The sequence below is a fragment of the Ambystoma mexicanum genome, chromosome 7q, assembly GCF_040938575.1.
Source record: "Ambystoma mexicanum isolate Mex_15411 chromosome 7q, UKY_AmexF1_1, whole genome shotgun sequence".
Taxonomy (NCBI): Eukaryota; Metazoa; Chordata; class Amphibia; order Caudata; family Ambystomatidae; genus Ambystoma; species Ambystoma mexicanum.
The window spans coordinates 73,214,875-73,227,451 of NC_090941.1; positions in this window are offsets into that span (position 1 = coordinate 73,214,875).

Below are 12,577 nucleotides of genomic sequence, written 5' to 3' on the forward strand. Positions count from 1 at the left end.
ACAACATTACATTAATACAATTGTAAAAAATAGCATTTCAAGACAACAAATAGTAAAATAGTATGACTATTACAGCACATAAAGGGAAGATATAGGGCCTCATTAAACGGATGGCGGTAAGGATTTACCGGTACCGGTAAAATACCGGTACCGGTAAATCCTTACCGCCTTACTACAAGGTCCCTTTGCGGGTTGGGGATTTAAGCCTGCTTTTTGCAGGTGTTAAAAACCAACCCGCAAAGGGACCGAGGGAGCTAATTACGGTACCGCAATTTGCGTTACCGTAATTAGCGCCTTCCCCATTCCCATTGAGCCCTATGGGCCAAATATGGGAATGGGGAAGGCAATGGTGGAAGGGGGAATTACCGCCCCACCAACCTTGGAATGGGGCGGTAATTCCCCTTTCCGCCAAGGCGGTGCCGGTATTTTACCGGCATGAACCATGGCGCTAATAGCACCATGGTTCTCCGCCATCCGTGTAATGAGGCCCATAGACAGACCTATAAATACCTGTACATAATTTTCTTTTTACGCGCATGTTTTGTCAGCTAAACTAGCACCCCGCCACCCTGCCGGCCCAGAGGTGTGAGTTTTGGGCAATGTTACACTAAAACGGGGCGCACACAAATATTTCATAAGGGTGGCATCTCGGGATGCCTCAAGGACAGATGAAAGTTAGGCAGACTTAGAGGATCAGAAATTACTTGCAAACAGGTCGAGAGGGTGATTTGCGCTAAAAAAAAGGTTGCTGGAGTGAAGGAGTGAAATGTAATGCCATTTTATCAGCAATGTTAAACACTACTGATTTGCTGAAATGTGAATGTTTAGTTTCAATATATTGTGACTCCAAAATCAGTTTCAGATTATTAGTATCCAGCATGCTGGTGAACTTCTCTCCCTCTAAACATTCTACTCACTGAATGCGCGAGTTGTATCCTCCTATCCTGGGCCTGTCCCTGCCCACCATCGTTTTGCGGCCCTCCGGCCACACATACCTTCTTCCACATCGTTCACTGTGATTTTGCATTTCCGACAGTGTGCAGTGGCGACACTGCCTCGACAGTGCAATAAAAGTAAGTCCTTTCGCCCACTGCGATGTCATCATCTGTTGCTACTACTGTTCCATGTCCCCTGTCATCATCTGTTGCTACTGTTCCATGTCCCCTGTCATCATCTGTTGCTACTACTGTTCCATGTCCCCTGTCATCATCTGTTGCTACTGTTCCATGTCCCCTGTCATCATCTGTTGCTACTGTTCCATGTCCCCTGTCATCATCTGTTGCTACTGTTCCATGTCCCCTGTCATCATCTGTTGCTACTGTTCCATGTCCCCTGTCATCATCTGTTGCTACTGTTCCATGTCCCCGGCACAACCATTCACTTCCACCAATATGGCTGCCTCTTGCAACACCCTTCCCCCTTCCGTGCTGTGCTGCTTTCGAGTGTTCCAGTGACTTAAAATGCCTTTTACCTCATTTGCATACAGCTAGTGGAACATGTTAGCTGCAGCGGCAAGGCGTGTGATTTTGAATTTAAAAAATAAGCTGTCATTTGACAGAGTGAATTACATATAACATTTTGATATACAATTATGATTACCCAACCGGAATTGGCATTCATTTTTCATGAAAAAGATGGAATGCTGAATCAGTTTTGCTTTGCTTTGACCAGCTAACCTGAAGATCACTAACAAATCTTTCACTAGGCTCTCATAACAACTTGTGAGTTTGAGTGGAAATGCAGATTTTAAAAATATAATGCTTTGCACAGAAATACATTTTTAAACTGTAAGTACTAGGGATAATAGTCATGTTTATTTTTAATTTCAGTTTTTTACTTATAATTGCATTACTTTAAATGTGTTTGTGCATCTCTTCATTTTCACACTTGTCATGCGATATTTTAACAAATAATCTTCATTAACGAGTGATCTAGTGATTTCCAAGTGGTGGTTCCACTTGAGTGGGCTCAGTACTCCGTGAAGCATACCCAGCTCAGTGTATTTATAAGATGCACACGCGACTGCGGAAAGAGATCAGAGTGAAAGATGACAGCGGGTTCTTTGCTGTTTGTGTGGGCTTTGAAGTCTTACCTGGGGACTGGGGTCAATCATAGAGGAAGTTGTTTCTGACGGCCTTTCCCATCAGTGTTTGAACCTTTGAAGCAGGGGTATTTGTCCTTCTCCCGGTGGAACCTGCGGTTGAGTAAGTCCTAGATGCTATCATGTGTGGAGTATCCTACAATTCGCCCACCATACATATGTGGATTTAGGGGTCCTCTGCATACAGTAGGAACAACAAAAGAGGAAGGGAACAGAGAATTGTCTCTTCCAGACTCTGCAAGAAAGCAAAAGTGCTTTTAGCAGCAAGGTCTCAGGGCAATACACTTTGGATCGGAGACGTCTATAAGCAAAGTGACAAACTGGTTCTTCACTTTTGTTGCAAAAGGTGGAAATTCAATCCAGCTTGAATTTCAACAACACTCTAATTGTATTGTAATCCATGAAGTATGTATTTAATTTGATACCAAGTATCACCCAAGTGTTTTTTTTGGAACTGACATAGGTTTCACACATTAGGTCACTTCATCACGACTCAAAGGGTGTATCTTGTGCTTGAGAGCGACAATGTGGCTCTACTCTGGACCTCAGTGAGTGGTATAATATGATGACATGGCATATATATGTCATGTAAGTATTTGACAGACGGCCAGATTATTGGAGCAGCCCGCATGTTAGTGGGGGTACAATTGGACAGCACAGAGTTCAGTCGGACCTGCTGGTAACAATCAGATATCGAATTCAACTCCCACTGACTTCTGGGGGTGTTTACGAATTGTTGACCTTGTCATATGCTACATAGAGAACAATGAGAATCAGAACTGCTGGGTGGAACTCCTCGAGGGCAGGGCTGATGGTGGCTGTGCTTCTAGTGGTGTTGAAAAAAATATAGTTTTTTTGACGAAGAGATCGTAAAACTTAACAAATTCACTGAAAACCCCTTGAATGCCAACATGGTGTGCAGGTAATGCATGACATTATCCTCATGTATATAAATTGCTGCTCACTAGGCTCAAATAAACGTCTATTTTGAGACACAGGGGCCAAATCACAATGTTGGTACACAGAGTAACTTTGACTTAATCCTGACAAGGTATGTTCTGTGCAGAAAAGAAGTTGCTATGAATAACTCCACCTTGCATCCAACTTACTGTAAATTATGATAGTAACTTCCTATGCAGCAGTAAGTCAAATGTAAGCCAAAGTTGCTCGGTGTAACTTTATTTGTGAAATGGCCTATCTGGGCAAAGTTAATGAGACACTAAGAAATTGCAGAGAATATATTCATCGAAACCAGTAAGTTTTGGAAAGTAGAAATAATACTATTGATTATTAGATCAAAAATAGCGAACAACAGATCATTTTAGAATGTATTTATATCTGTAGCTGTACATATTTTTGAAAGTGTGTTTGTATGTTTGAGTTGGTTGCAGCCCCATAACAGTTGGTGGGAATATTGGCCCACGGTCTGAATACCAGTCTGGTGTGTACTGGCAATTGAGAAATCTGACCAGCCCCACCCATTCGTCCTGTGGTATAGGCGATTTCGGGAGATTGACGATTTTGCGACTTTTCCAAGAATAGGAAGTTAGAACACAAGGTTGGCATACCAGTCTAGGGTGTTCTGGCGATAGTCAAATTTGATCAACCCCTCCCATTTGCCCTGCACAGGGGTGGAGCGGGGTCCAGCCCTAGCTATCAGTATAGGAAATTTCGGGAGATTGCCGATTCTGCAATTTAAACATTTTTTTTAAATTGTGATATAGTCAAAACAAAGTTCAATAAAATGTGACTTTTCACAAAACTCAATATTACTCATGAATCCCTAAAAGGTTCTCCAGCCAAGTAAAACAAGAAAACAAAAATACAGATTTTTAAGAAAAAACAGAACAAGAACATAGCAAAAATAATCCACTCATCACAGTATTTTACATCATATTTCACATTTACATTACGGGAAGAAATCTGTTTCACTAAGCTCATTTTAAATAATGCAAAACCTTTGTGTAAAGTACAACAAAGTTTCTTTCTGTTAATCAAATAGAGTCAACAGATTCCAGTCCCTCACTAGTTTCACTACTTCAGTTGTTAGAAAGACTTCGTTGTCTGAGGCCAATTGCAAATTTTCAAAAATAGGAAGTTATGAAACAATTAAACATACACAAGGCTATAGCAGACCTCCACGTGCATGTCAGCTACAGACAAAGGCAACGCCGGGTGGTACCGCTAGTATATATATATATTGGAAATTATAAGATTTGTCGATGAAAATTCAATAATAAATCTGAAATTCTGCCAACAAAAACAGAACTTCAAATCCAATGGTTTCCTTTTAGGTCAGCCCATTGTGATAAGGTACACTTCTAATTTTGGCCCCGGTTTTGATCTCAGCGGAAAGCGAGACGGATCAGTTCTGCCTTAATGACTCCTTTGTGCACAGCTCTTTTGGGGGCTGCTCCTGTTTTTCCAGGAGCCAAGTGAAAAGAATCACAAACTCAAGCCTTTGCTATCAACTATCGCAATAAAACCCCAGCGGTTGAAATGTATCATAGAAATATTTACACTGCAGCTCTGGGGTGTAATCTGCTGTCCTGAAATGAGAGGCTCTATTTAGGCTATTGGAAGGGAGCTGGCATGCATCTCTGAAGATTAAACGCTGCTGCTAGGCTGTGAGGGCTCTTGGTAGTCTTGCACTTGTATATGGTAAACACAGTTGCTAACACCACTCAGGCCAACCGCGCTTATGACACCTCACGTGGCTTGAGTCTGACACGCTCGCCTATAAAGCCCTGTATTATTGTTGGTGATTATAAATGATGCACTTTGATGTGGTATGGCTTAGTGTGCCCCTCTAAGATGAAGTGGGAAATCAAATTCAAAATCACAACACTACACTCAAAGTGAACTGCTCCATGTGATATGTGTCATTCATGTGATTTGTTAAGTATTTTATGGTTCCAATTTGGACGAGTATGCTCATCCTTTTTGCATAGACTTGCATAATAGCCTGGCACTTAAGGGGTTAATCAAAGTTTAAATATCAGCAACACTTGCCTGGACAGAGACAGCTGGTGTCTTATGAGTGGCAGGCCATTGACCCCCAAACTTTTCGGTCAACTCTGGGTGCCTGGCAGACTCCATTTGCATTGTGGGGTAAGCGTCTTTCTGAGACACACTTCATAATGCAAATTAATGTGCAATGCACAAGTCTTTGCATTGGAATATAATCTAAAACTATATCCATTCTTAGCAAATGTAAAGAATACTGTCTCCCTCCCACAATGCACAGGACAATGCATAAGGCAGGTGTTCGGGGCCTTAATAAACAGCTCGACTCTCACACTTCACGCGTTTGCAGCACTGTAATGTGTGCAAGGGAGAGCAATCATAGCGTTCAGTGTGTTCAGTGGGCATCTGTAAACAGAGGCCCCATGTTACACAACAAAGGTTATGCCCCCCCGCCCCACCTCCGTCCTCCCTCTTCCTATTGCAGTTTAAGGGTGGTGCCAGAATACTGCCCTACCTACCCTCTGCCTGATGTACAAGCAGGGAGATGAAGCGATGAAGGGCGACACCTGGTGGAGGGTGGAAGGGAGGAATTCAGAACTGGTGCCCGGTGGAGGGTGGAAGTGAGTCATTCAGAACTGGTGACGGGTGTGTTAAAACATTGGGAAAGGGTAGTCCCCACAAGACAGGATCCACACATAGTCCCCACAAGGTAGGTAAAACGTGAATGTGTGTATGTGTGTATATGTATGTCAGTGGATGTGTGTATGTATGTGTGTGGTAGAATATGGGAGGAGTGGGTGATGGGATGGGGAGATGGGGAGAGGTGTGTCAAGAGGAAATGGGCAATGCTGGCTTAGCGAGAGTGAATCTGGAGCAGAAATCAGCACTAACAGGTGCATTGGGGCAGAACTTGGCACTGGCACTGAGGGTCAAATAAGGCCGAAAGTGGAACTGAGGGGAAAGTAGGGACAGAACTGGGCACTCAGGTGCAAAATGGGTTAGGACTAGGCACTGACCCATTTGGGCATAACACTGAGTGGAAAAGATCGGCAGAAATGTTCACAGATGCGCCATTGGGGCAGAAGTTGGCAGAACTAGCAGTATGGCCATGTTTTTACACTGATAATGGTGGCCGCCTGTACTGTTGAGACATGCCTCAGTGGGCAGTGCTGTTGCATATTGTTCAGACAAGTCTCATTATTTTCTTTGGGGCATGAAGCATGAACATATGTTTTACAGTGGCAATACTAGAATATTGCAATTCATTCGACCTTATGGTTCCTTTGGCCATAGGCAGCCTGTGAATGTGTTTTACAGTGGTCCTGCTAGCATATACTGTTGAGAAAGGTTTCATGGTTTCCTTTGGACACAGCCAGCATGAAAATGTGCAATGAAATAGTCATGTGTACTGTTAGTGGCCTGGCCTTTACAGGTGTTGTTCATGTGCTGCCCTACAGAACACACAGTACATTATAAGATTTCTAAGAATTCTTCTGAATTTTGTGCTTAAAAAATGCACCATTTTAATTTATTAATGTAAAACATCTAGGAGGAGAACCCCTGAACCCGTTTTAGTTGTTTCAGATATCTCACTTTGCTTGTTCCCTTCCTCTGAAGTAAACAAACCCAGCCACTCTCTTTCAGATCCACCAGAATGCCTGGACCATGGTGCAGGTCCAAGAAACATAAAATACCTCCACCAGTTGTGACGGATCAAAGGAGGAGCCTAGTTGGACATTCTTAAGTTATTTCATTCAAATTATTAAGAAAAGGCCTATCTCAATCTACCGCTATAGAGGGATTCCCAACCTAACTAAATCTAACTTAAGGTGCACGTCTGTCATCATGAAGTCCAAACTCAAAACGACCTCAGTCCAAACGTAAATCTACCTGACTCTACCATAGTAACAAATAAAAGTGGCCAAAAGAAGGTTTCTCTTCTGGCTGTCTCCTTCTGGCCATTTGTCTGTAGGCTTTCTCTCTGGGTTTTCGTGTTCTACACAGACCTTCAATATGTAAATATCTCTCTATCAGAAAATCCATTCCTTATGATATACGTCTCTATGGTTTTATTCAAAAGCTCCTGCAGCTCCTCCCAACTGTTCAAAGATCTTGCCTTTTTGTGAATATGATTCTTATACTTACTCGCTTTGAGATATATCCTCAGCCACCTTCCTTTTATTTTATGTTGTTCCCTTGTGTTGCTAAGGTTGAGAGTTCCCCATTCTCGGTGTCTTTTAAATCGACTCTCTCCTTTTTTGGTTGAATCTGTACTCTTAGCTCATAATACACTTCTCATGGTTCTCTTTGAAATACTCTCTTAGACACCTTCTTGTATTTCTATGTTGTTCCCTTATTTTACCAAGGTTGAGAATTCGCCCCCCTCTTGGTGTCTTTGAAATCCACTCTTTCTCTCCTTGTTTGGTTCACTCTGCGCATTAAGGTCATTACACTCTTGGCAGTTTCTCATTTATTGGTCTCCCTACTGTTCATTAATTATGGAATTGTCTCTTGTGGCTTTCTCTCTCTTGCCCAGGATATTTGTTTCCACTTTCTTAGTGATTCACAACCACTCTTGTTCTTCAGATTTTCGAATACGTTCACAGACATCATATTATACTGATTTAATGTTCTGTTATAGCCCTTATCACAATCATAGTCCAATCTCCTTATTACGACTTGCCCCTGCGGCCTACTGCTTCTGCCGTTCATCCCTGTATGTGGTATGCCGTAGGTGACCTCACAGGGCTAGTCATTCGCTCGGGTACGTTGGTTTGCTTTCTCGCGTCTTCCTTTCGAGCTTCACACTCTTCTAGGTATAAAGTGTTTACTACTACTACTAAGTAGGGTTTGGGGGGTTTCTCGCACAAGAAACACTGAAGAAATTGGCCCAATTAATGCATTTTAAAGCACATTTGTATGTATGCATGTATTCGAATTTATAGAGCGCGAGCCAAGGCCAAAAAGGCATCTGGGCGCCAAGAAAGAGAAGAGCTGGGAAAAAAACAACCAGAAGAAAAACAGACAAAATTAGGCATTGAACAGCATGGTCTTTAGTTGTTTTTTGCCCTTATAAACAGGGACTTAAAGATAATTATTTACTTTAAAGGGATGTGGAGGTTGAGGAGAGGTAAGGAAATGGCTCAGATGCCTGGGAGAAGGGGTAAGAGGAGCAGAAAACCAGGGCACACACCAAAATGAAGCCCTTGGTGCAAAGGCCCACCCGGAAAATTTCCGGGTCACCCGTCTGCAAGTCCACCACTGCCTTTAACATGCATTAGATCCTTCTCATAATGAAAACGGATCAAGTTGATCTAGAAAAATATCAATCACTATAACGAGTTAATTCATAAATCTGATACCCGATATTCCGGGGCCTTAGTACGAGATCAAAGTGAGTGCCAGTCCTGGATTGGTGGTCTAGCTAAATACACTACACAATGTCCATCTTACTATGCCTCCCACTTGGCATGTTAGGGCTCATGCAGGAGATGCTGTAGGATCCCTTTTGAGCTCTAAACATCCGTATGCCAGAGAGACACGGGATCAGTAAACAACATTGCTGGATTCCAAACCGGCTCCCAGCAGACTATTGTATACATGACTCTGTGAATTTAAACCTGGAATACATCAGTGTGACTTGTGCATTTTCCATCAAATTAATTTCATTGTAACCTGCCACAGACAGCCTCCGAAATATGGTTTGCTGCTCTCAGCAAGCATCCTGGCACCCTCAGGGCTTCAATATTATTCGTCAATCCAAAATCGTTTTCACTAGGATAATATATCCCTTCAGGACATGAGGATAATTCCGATATTTGCTTTTCAGAGGTAAAAGTCATGTCTTAAACACTTACTTATGACCTAGAAATAAGATGTGAGTACATTACACAAATGAAAGTCTGCAGCACCAGGTTGTGATGAGAAAACTGATCAAAGGATCATCTGATCAGCAGACACTGCATACATGTCCCGTATTGACAAAGGGGACAGATCTGAGTGCACTGGAAAAGCTGGTAATGAGCACATGTGCTTCACAGTTCAACAAGCATGTCTAAGTAAATGGTGTCCCCACTCCCACAAATAGGTGTGGGAAACGTTTGGGGCAGTCCAACAGCCACATGGCAACAGGGAGTGCATTCAGCGCACTTCACCAGAAATGGCTCATTTACATCTGCACCCTTATCCCAGGGTAAGATAACTTGAAACGGTATAGTAACGCTCATGCCATGCATGAACATATCCTTTTGGGGCACTGCAGGGAAGGTCGGAGTATATACTGATCGGCACTTGCTCTGCCCTTCCATTGAATCCCACACTGGATCATGGTATGGGTAGAGTGCTACATTTGTGAAAAAGGGTTCAGCCTGGCATTTCAAATATGTCTGTGTGTTGTGTTTGGGTCACACAATGCTTGCAAAAATAGAGTGCGTGCAACTTTCACCATTTCATGAACCTGTTTGCAATTCCATCTTTTTATTACAAATGTCATCTGCCAAAAGGACTATGAACCAAATCATTTACTGTTATTTTCTTTTTTAATATAAAAGCTGCTTTTGAAAATCTTATTGTATCTTAATTTACTAAGCAAGCTATATTTCTGAGACTAATAAAATAAATAAAAAGGAAACCCAATGGTGGCTTGACACATTTCCTATACTTGAGAATCCTTACACTTCTGTTGCAGTGATGAATAATAGAACCTCTTTTCCGTACAGTAAGTTTGACAAACTGCACATTTCGATGTGCCAAACAGTGCCACAAGTAGGTGGCTATGTAATGCTAACATTTCACATTGTGGATGTTCTCTTAAAATTGTAGATTTTATTCCTTTTTATTTGTCTACACATAATATTTGTTTGAGCCAAGCAGTACATACATTATCAACATTATAAACAAAATGAAAAAGAAAACTTCCTGCTGGTAGAGAGATCTTTATAATAGTAACCATTAAAATTCATGATTGGAGCGGTTCCAAATATCAGACATCATGTTAAAGGTGCCACTGTCCAAAAAATACATGTAGAAAATGCATATAACTATCATGTCAAAAGCAATTTTCAATTTCAAGCATCAAGTACTAAGAACAACTTTATCATCTAGAACGGGTTTCCCCTTCTCTGTTTCTGAATAAAACATTCTCCAAATATTGCTACATTACTAGCTCTCGCTGTCATGCGTGGGCACAACGTTTTGTCCATACGCATGTGACCGATATACATGCCAACATGACAGTAGACAGGTTTCTACTGCTGCCAGCATCTGAGACACCTCACTCACACAAACAAAGTAAACAAGTTCTGCAGTAGACGGTATTGTTTTCCCCCTATCGGTCTTCCTGCATAGTCACCAACTCGGCTACAGTACTCTTATATGATGACACATGTCCCATACATATGTTCATTAGGTATTACCCAAATTGATTGAATACCAAATTAACCTACTCAGAATTGACTGAATTATTTTGGTCGAATTCGTTAGGTATTTTGGTTATTTTTATTAAATGTAGATTTGGGGTGGGGAAAGGGAATAGTTTAAGGTATGGGGAGTGGGGGAAGAGCAGGGAGACGGGGCTCTCCCCCCACATTATTTTTTTAAAAAAATAATCAAATGGCGCAGTGTTTGGCCGAGTGTGGCCACAAATGCAAGTTGCTGCTTTTCCCTTGCATTTTTGCTGATTGCAGAGTCTGCTTACTCTGTTTGTTTTGAAGGAGGAGCCATCTCAACAAAACACTTGCCACTAGCGGAGCATGGCAGAGTGTTTGGCCAAGTGTGGCCACGAATGCAAGTTGCTGCTTTTCCCTTGCATTTTTGCTGATTGCAGAGTCTGCTTACTCTGTTTTGAAGGAGGAGCCATCTCAACAAAACACGTGTTTGGCCGAATGTTCGGCTCGAGTGAAGCTCGTCTGAGCCCCCTAAGCCCCCTGCAAAGTTGTGCGCATGTGTGTCATGGACATCATGTCGGGTCCCTCCCCGACGGAATTCACACCGGAGGCTTCTTCTATAGCCAGTGAGACGAGAGACACGGGAGACACAGGAGAGGCATGCAAGGTGAGTGATGTATGCAAATGAAATTCAAAACTGTCTGTATGCCTGCTAAATAATTTGCATATTATCATTGCGGCCCAAACCACCTCACCACACATGACCGCGTAGCGGACAGTGCTTCCTCCACCTTGCATGTCCAACAGTACAAATGAACCATTAACAGATCCATTAATTGAACTGGCCTTGTGCGCCTCGTGCATCGGTAGCAATGAAATTAATTTAGGAATAAGAGCTTTATGCAAATGAAACCAGCCGTCCCTCCTGCAGCACGAGTTTCAATGGCCACAGCACATATGCAATCAAACAAGTCGCTTGGAAATGTAGGCGGCGTAAATGGCAAAGCTGGCGAACTTGGGCTTCGGCAACATGTGCCACAAACAAATACACCGTTAACAGTGCTTTTAGACTTTCCGGCAATTGCACTGCAACCTAATGATTTATGCAAGGCACCTGAAAGTATGTCAGCACCCGATCAAAAGTTAGTGACGACAAAAAAATGACACATTGTCGGCCATTGCGGAACACATCAGAGATGAACAAAATGTTTCTAAAACTGAAGTGAATCAGCCTCTTCCTCACTCAGACAAGGATCAACAAATGTGTTCATCCGAAATGTTTGGGAGAGTGGCTGACCTTAGTACAGCCATAGCTGCTCCTTATGCTGCTTCTGTGATAATCATCGATCTTTTGACTTTGACATGATGCCACAGCAGTTAGAAGGTCAAGGTCAAAGATGTCTTAATGATCCAATGCTAGGAGGCGGAAAGACAAAACAACGATTTCTCATGCCCAGGAAACAGCTATCCATGCCCTACCACCTCCCTGAAATATTCATATGCATACAGGACGACGTGAGTAAGGGCGCCCGCCGCACCAGGAAAGGTAACTTCAAAGTAATAAACATTTCCACACTACTTGTTTGCACGCCTCACTATCTGGTGACCCAGAAGTCTCGGACCAACAACTTCTAGACTCTGCTTCAAAATTGGAAGCCTTAGAATGCTGTTTGAAAGACAAGCCCGTGGGGGCTAGAAGCACAACGCATCCACAGAGCTCGCATTTTTGGCTTCAATTCAAAACCACGAAAGGTGCCTTATTACGCAACAATAACCTCACAAGAGAGTTTTTTGGGGAAACCAAATATCTTATTAAGGGATGCATCCAGTCAGGTCTCGATTGAGCCACCAGAACTCAAAAGAAGTCTCCAAGATAATGCCACACAAACTGCAATTGCACCGGAAAAAGACACACAAGATAACTCCCCTTTACAAGCATCCTCAGAAAACAATTTTGCCATAATAGCAACTATGTCTGCTGTCATGGCGCCATTTATGAAGTTGTACGAACACATGGAAGACCAATTGAAGCACCAGACAATGGTAATAGCTATGATGACTTCAAAAATCATATTCGTCGAAGGCTTCTTTACAGCCATACAAAAGGACCTTGACTTGAGCCAAG